The sequence below is a fragment of the Sturnus vulgaris genome, unplaced genomic scaffold, assembly GCF_052056855.1.
Source record: "Sturnus vulgaris isolate bStuVul1 unplaced genomic scaffold, bStuVul1.hap1 Scaffold_519, whole genome shotgun sequence".
Taxonomy (NCBI): Eukaryota; Metazoa; Chordata; class Aves; order Passeriformes; family Sturnidae; genus Sturnus; species Sturnus vulgaris.
The window spans coordinates 65,001-72,500 of NW_028276514.1; positions in this window are offsets into that span (position 1 = coordinate 65,001).

Sequence of the window (7,500 nt, forward strand, 5' to 3'; positions counted from 1 at the left end):
AGGGTTATGGTTAGTTGGGTTAGGGTTATGGTTAGGGTTATTTTGGTAAAGGTTAGGCTTATGGTTAGTGTTAGGGCTAGTTGGTTTAGGGTTAGGGTTAGGGTTATTTGGTTTAGGGTTAGGTTTAGGGTCAGGGTTAGGGTTAGGGTTAGGGTTATTTGGGCTAGGGTTAGGGTTAGGGTTAGGGTTAGGGTTATGGTTAGTTGGGTTAGTGTTATGGTTAGGGTTATTTTGGTAAAGGTTAGGCTTATGGTTAGTGTTAGGGCTAGTTGGTTTAGGGTTAGGGTTAGGGTTATTTGGTTTAGGGTTAGGTTTAGGGTCAGGGTTAGGGTTAGGGTTAGGGTTATTTGGGCTAGGGTTAGGGTTAGGGTTAGGGTTAGTTGTGTTTGGGTTATGGTTAGGGTTATTTTGGTAAAGGTTAGGCTTATGGTTAGTGTTAGGGCTAGTTGGTTTAGGGTTAGGGTTAGGGTTATTTGGTTTAGGGTTAGGTTTAGGGTCAGGGTTAGGGTTAGGGTTAGGGTTATTTGGGCTAGGGTTAGGGTTAGGGTTAGGGTTAGGGTTATGGTTAGTTGGGTTAGGGTTATGGTTAGGGTTATTTTGGTAAAGGTTAGGCTTATGGTTAGTGTTAGGGCTAGTTGGTTTAGGGTTAGGGTTAGGGTTATTTGGTTTAGGGTTAGGTTTAGGGTCAGGGTTAGGGTTAGGGTTAGGGTTATTTGGGCTAGGGTTAGGGTTAGGGTTAGGGTTAGGGTTAGGGTTAGTTGGGTTTGGTTTATGGTTAGGGTTATTTTGGTAAAGGTTAGGCTTATGGTTAGTGTTAGGGCTAGTTGGTTTAGGGTTAGGGTTAGGGTTATTTGGTTTAGGGTTAGGTTTAGGGTCAGGGTTAGGGTTAGGGTTAGGGTTATTTGGGCTAGGGTTAGGGTTAGGGTTAGGGTTAGGGTTAGGGTTAGGGTTATGGTTAGTTGGGTTTGGGTTATGGTTAGGGTTATTTTGGTAAAGGTTAGGCCTATGGTTAGTGTTAGGGCTAGTTGGTTTGGGGTTAGGGTTAGGGTTATTTGGTTTAGGGTTAGGTTTAGGGTCAGGGTTAGGGTTAGGGTTAGGGTTATTTGGGCTAGGGTTAGGGTTAGGGTTAGGGTTAGGGTTAGGGTTAGTTGGGTTAGGGTGATGGTTAGGCTTATTTTGGTAAAGGTTAGGCCTATGGTTAGTGTTAGGGCTAGTTGGTTTAGGGTTAGGGTTAGGGTTATTTGGTTTAGGGTTAGGTTTAGGGTCAGGGTTAGGGTTAGGGTTAGGGTTATTTGGGCTAGGGTTAGGGTTAGGGTTAGGGTTAGGGTTAGGGTTAGGGTTAGGGTTAGTTGGGTTAGGGTTATGGTTAGGGTTATTTTGGTAAAGGTTAGGCTTATGGTTAGTGTTAGGGCTAGTTGGTTTAGGGTTAGGGTTAGGGTTATTTGGTTTAGGGTTAGGTTTAGGGTCAGGGTTAGGGTTAGGGTTAGGGTTATTTGGGCTAGGGTTAGGGTTAGGGTTAGGGTTAGGTTTAGTTGGGTTTGGGTTATGGTTAGGGTTATTTTGGTAAAGGTTAGGCTTATGGTTAGTGTTAGGGCTAGTTGGTTTAGGGTTAGGGTTAGGGTTATTTGGATTAGGGTTAGGTTTAGGGTCAGGGTTAGGGTTAGGGTTAGGGTTATTTGGGCTAGGGTTAGGGTTAGGGTTAGGGTTAGGGTTATGGTTAGTTGGGTTTGGGTTATGGTTAGGGTTATTTTGGTAAAGGTTAGGCCTATGGTTAGTGTTAGGGCTAGTTGGTTTGGGGTTAGGGTTAGGGTTATTTGGTTTAGGGTTAGGTTTAGGGTCAGGGTTAGGGTTAGGGTTAGGGTTATTTGGGCTAGGGTTAGGGTTAGGGTTAGGGTTAGGGTTAGGGTTATGGTTAGTTGGGTTAGGGTTATGGTTAGGCTTATTTTGGTAAAGGTTAGGCTTATGGTTATTGTTAGGGCTAGTTGGTATAGGGTTAGGGTTAGGGTTATTTGGTTTAGGGTTAGGTTTAGGGTTAGGGTTAGGGTTAGGGTTAGGGTTATTTGGGCTTGGGTTAGGGTTAGGGTTAGGGTTAGGGTTAGGGTTAGGGTTAGTTGGGTTTGGGTTATGGTTAGGGTTATTTTGGTAAAGGTTAGGCTTATGGTTAGTGTTAGGGCTAGTTGGTTTAGGGTTAGGGTTAGGGTTATTTGGATTAGGGTTAGTTTTAGGGTCAGGGTTAGGGTTAGGGTTAGGGTTATTTGGGCTAGGGTTAGGGTTAGGGTTAGGGTTAGGGTTATGGTTAGTTGGGTTTGGGTTATGGTTAGGGTTATTTTGGTAAAGGTTAGGCTTATGGTTAGTGTTAGGGCTAGTTGGTTTAGGGTTAGGGTTAGGGTTATTTGGTTTAGGGTTAGGTTTAGGGTCAGGGTTAGGGTTAGGGTTAGGGTTATTTGGGCTAGGGTTAGGGTTAGGGTTAGGGTTAGGGTTAGGGTTAGGGTTATGGTTAGTTGGGTTAGGGTTATGGTTAGGGTTATTTTGGTAAAGGTTATGCTTATGGTTAGTGTTAGGGCTAGTTGGTTTAGGGTTAGGGTTAGGGTTATTTGGTTTAGCGTTAGGTTTAGGGTCAGGGTTAGGGTTAGGGTTAGGGTTATTTGGTTTAGCGTTAGGTTTAGGGTCAGGGTAAGGGTTAGGGTTAGGGTTATTTGGGCTAGGGTTAGGGTTAGGGTTAGGGTTAGGGTTAGGGTTAGGGTTAGTTGGGTTAGGGTTATGGTTAGGGTTATTTTGGTAAAGGTTAGGCTTATGGTTAGTGTTAGGGCTAGTTGGTTTAGGGTTAGGGTTAGGGTTATTTGGTTTAGGGTTAGGTTTAGGGTCAGGGTTAGGATTAGGGTTAGGGTTATTTGGGCTAGGGTTAGGGTTAGGGTTAGGGTTAAGGTTAGGGTTATGGTTAGTTGGGTTTGGGTTATGGTTAGGGTTATTTTGATAAAGGTTAGGCTTATGGTTAGTGTTAGGGCTAGTTGGTTTAGGGTTAGGGTTAGGGTTATTTGGTTTAGGGCTAGGTTTAGGGTCAGGGTTAGGGTTAGGGTTAGGGTTATTTGGGCTAGGGTTAGGGTTAGGGTTAGGGTTAGGGTTAGGGTTAGGGTTATGGTTAGTTGGGTTAGGGTTATGGTTAGGGTTATTTTGGTAAAGGTTAGGCTTATGGTTAGTGTTAGGGCTAGTTGGTTTAGGGTTAGGGTTAGGGTTATTTGGTTTAGGGTTAGGTTTAGGGTCAGGGTTAGGGTTAGGGTTAGGGTTATTTGGGCTAGGGTTAGGGTTAGGGTTAGGGTTAGGGTTAGTTGGGTTTGGGTTATGGTTAGGGTTATTTTGGTAAAGGTTAGGCTTATGGTTAGTGTTAGGGCTAGTTGGTTTAGGGTTAGGGTTAGGGTTATTTGGTTTAGGGTTAGGTTTAGGGTCAGGGTTAGGGTTAGGGTTAGGGTTATTTGGGCTAGGGTTAGGGTTAGGGTTAGGGTTAGGGTTAGGGTTATGGTTAGTTGGGTTTGGGTTATGGTTAGGGTTATTTTGGTAAAGGTTAGGCTTATGGTTAGTGTTAGGGCTAGTTGGTTTAGGGTTAGGGTTAAGGTTATTTGGTTTAGGGTTAGGTTTAGGGTCAGGGTTAGGGTTAGGGTTAGGGTTATTTGGGCTTGGGTTAGGGTTAGGGTTAGGGTTAGGGTTAGGGTTAGGGTTAGGGTTAGTTGGGTTTGGGTTATGGTTAGGGTTATTTTGGTAAAGGTTAGGCTTATGGTTAGTGTTAGGGCTAGTTGGTTTAGGGTTAGGGTTAGGGTTATTTGGATTAGGGTTAGGTTTAGGGTCAGGGTTAGGGTTAGGGTTAGGGTTATTTGGGCTAGGGTTAGGGTTAGGGTTAGGGTTAGGGTTAGGGTTATGGTTAGTTGGGTTTGGGTTATGGTTAGGGTTATTTTGGTAAAGGTTAGGCTTATGGTTAGTGTTAGGGCTAGTTGGTTTAGGGTTAGGGTTAGGGTTATTTGGTTTAGGGTTAGGTTTAGGGTCAGGGTTAGGGTTAGGGTTAGGGTTATTTGGGCTAGGGTTAGGGTTAGGGTGAGGGTTAGGGTTATGGTTAGTTGGGTTAGGGTTATGGTTAGGGTTATTTTGGTAAAGGTTAGGCTTATGGTTAGTGTTAGGGCTAGTTGGTTTAGGGTTAGGGTTAGGGTTATTTGGTTTAGGGTTAGGTTTAGGGTCAGGGTTAGGGTTAGGGTTAGGGTTATTTGGGCTAGGGTTAGGGTTAGGGTTAGGGTTAGGGTTAGGGTTAGGGTTAGGGTTAGTTGTGATTGGGTTATGGTTAGGGGTATTTTGGTAAAGGTTAGGCTTATGGTTAGTGTTAGGGCTAGTTGGTTTAGGGTTAGGGTTAGGGTTATTTGGTTTAGGGTTAGGTTTAGGGTCAGGGTTAGGGTTAGGGTTAGGGTTATTTGGGCTAGGATTAGGGTTAGGGTTAGGGTTAGGGTTAGGGTTATGGTTAGTTGGGTTTGGGTTATGGTTAGGGTTATTTTGGTAAAGGTTAGGCCTATGGTTAGTGTTAGGGCTAGTTGGTTTGGGGTTAGGGTTAGGGTTATTTGGTTTAGGGTTAGGTTTAGGGTCAGGGTTAGGGTTAGGGTTAGGGTTATTTGAGCTAGGGTTAGGGTTAGGGTTAGGGTTATGGTTAGTTGGGTTAGGGTTATGGTTAGGCTTATTTTGGTAAAGGTTAGGCTTATGGTTAGTGTTAGGGCTAGTTGGTTTAGGGTTAGGGTTAGGGTTATTTGGTTTAGGGTTAGGTTTAGGGTCAGGGTTAGGGTTAGGGTTAGGGTTATTTGGGCTAGGGTTAGGGTTAGGGTTAGGGTTAGGGTTAGGGTTAGGGTTAGTTGGGTTTGGGTTATGGTTAGGGTTATTTTGGTAAAGGTTAGGCTTATGGTTAGTGTTAGGGCTAGTTGGTTTAGGGTTAGGGTTAGGGTTATTTGGATTAGGGTTAGGTTTAGGGTCAGGGTTAGGGTTAGGGTTAGGGTTATTTGGGCTAGGGTTAGGGTTAGGGTTAGGGTTAGGGTTATTGTTAGTTGGGTTTGGGTTATGGTTAGGGTTATTTTGGTAAAGGTTAGGCTTATGGTTAGTGTTAGGGCTAGTTGGTTTAGGGTTAGGGTTAGGGTTATTTGGTTTAGGGTTAGGTTTAGGGTCAGGGTTAGGGTTAGGGTTAGGGTTATTTGGGCTAGGGTTAGGGTTAGGGTTAGGGTTAGGGTTAGGGTTAGGGTTATGGTTAGTTGGGTTAGGGTTATGGTTAGGGTTATTTTGGTAAAGGTTAGGCTTATGGTTAGTGTTAGGGCTAGTTGGTTTAGGGTTAGGGTTAGGGTTATTTGGATTAGGGTTAGGTTTAGGGTCAGGGTTAGGGTTAGGGTTATTTGGGCTAGGGTTAGGTTTAGGGTCAGGGTTAGGGTTAGGGTTAGTTGGGTTAGGGTTATGGTTAGGGTTATTTTGGTAAAGGTTAGGCTTATGGTTAGTGTTAGGGCTAGTTGGTTTAGGGTTAGGGTTAGGGTTATTTGGTTTAGGGTTAGGTTTAGGGTCAGGGTTAGGGTTAGGGTTAGGGTTATTTGGGGTAGGGTTAGGGTTAGGGTTAGGGTTAGGGTTAGGGTTAGTTGGGTTTGGGTTATGGTTAGGGTTATTTTGGTAAAGGTTAGGCTTATGGTTAGTGTTAGGGCTAGTTGGTTTAGGGTTAGGGTTAGGGTTATTTGGTTTAGGGTTAGGTTTAGGGTCAGGGTTAGGGTTAGGGTTAGGGTTATTTGGGCTAGGGTTAGGGTTAGGGTTAGGGTTAGGGTTAGGGTTAGGGTTAGGGTTATGGTTAGTTGGGTTTGGGTTATGGTTAGGGTTATTTTGGTAAAGGTTAGGCCTATGGTTAGTGTTAGGGCTAGTTGGTTTGGGGTTAGGGTTAGGGTTATTTGGTTTAGGGTTAGGTTTAGGGTCAGGGTTAGGGTTAGGGTTAGGGTTATTTGGGCTAGGGTTAGGGTTAGGGTTAGGGTTAGGGTTAGGGTTATGGTTAGTTGGGTTAGGGTTATGGTTAGGCTTATTTTGGTAAAGGTTAGGCTTATGGTTAGTGTTAGGGCTAGTTGGTTTAGGGTTAGGGTTAGGGTTATTTGGTTTAGGGTTAGGTTTAGGGTCAGGGTTAGGGTTAGGGTTAGGGTTATTTGGGCTTGGGTTAGGGTTAGGGTTAGGGTTAGGGTTAGGGTTAGGGTTAGGGTTAGTTGGGTTTGGGTTATGGTTAGGGTTATTTTGGTAAAGGTTAGGCTTATGGTTAGTGTTAGGGCTATTTGGTTTAGGGTTAGGGTTAGGGTTATTTGGATTAGGGTTAGGTTTAGGGTCAGGGTTAGGGTTACGGTTAGGGTTATTTGGGCTAGGGTTAGGGTTAGGGTTAGGGTTAAGGTTAGGGTTATGGTTAGTTGGGTTTGGGTTATGGTTAGGGTTATTTTGATAAAGGTTAGGCTTATGGTTAGTGTTAGGGCTAGTTGGTTTAGGGTTAGGGTTAGGGTTATTTGGTTTAGGGCTAGGTTTAGGGTCAGGGTTAGGGTTAGGGTTAGGGTTATTTGGGCTAGGGTTAGGGTTAGGGTTAGGGTTAGGGTTAGGGTTAGGGTTAGGGTTAGGGTTATGGTTAGTTGGGATTGGGTTATGGTTAGGGTTATTTTGGTAAAGGTTAGGCTTATGGTTAGTGTTAGGGCTAGTTGGTTTAGGGTTAGGGTTAGGGTTATTTGGTTTAGGGTTAGGTTTAGGGTCAGGGTTAGGGTTAGGGTTAGGGTTATTTGGGCTAGGGTTAGGGTTAGGGTTAGGGTTAGGGTTAGGGTTAGGGTTAGGGTTAGGGTTAGGGTTAGTTGGGTTTGGGTTATGGTTAGGGTTATTTTGGTAAAGGTTAGGCTTATGGTTAGTGTTAGGGCTAGTTGGTTTAGGGTTAGGGTTAGGGTTATTTGGTTTAGGGTTAGGTTTAGGGTCAGGGTTAGGGTTAGGGTTAGGGTTATTTGGGCTAGGGTTAGGGTTAGGGTTAGGGTTAGGGTTAGGGTTATGGTTAGTTGGGTTAGGGTTATGGTTAGGGTTATTTTGGTAAAGGTTAGGCTTATGGTTAGTGTTAGGGCTAGTTGGTTTAGGGTTAGGGTTAGGGTTATTTGGTTTAGGGTTAGGTTTAGGGTCAGGGTTAGGGTTAGGGTTAGGGTTATTTGGGCTTGGGTTAGGGTTAGGGTTAGGGTTAGGGTTAGGGTTAGGGTTAGGGTTAGTTGGGTTTGGGTTATGGTTAGGGTTATTTTGGTAAAGGTTAGGCTTATGGTTAGTGTTAGGGCTAGTTGGTTTAGGGTTAGGGTTAGGGTTATTTGGATTAGGGTTAGGTTTAGGGTCAGGGTTAGGGTTAGGGTTAGGGTTATTTGGGCTAGGGTTAGGGTTAGGGTTAGGGTTAGGGTTAGGGTTAGGGTTAGTTGGGTTAGGGTTATGGTTAGGGTTATTTTGGTAAAGGTTAGG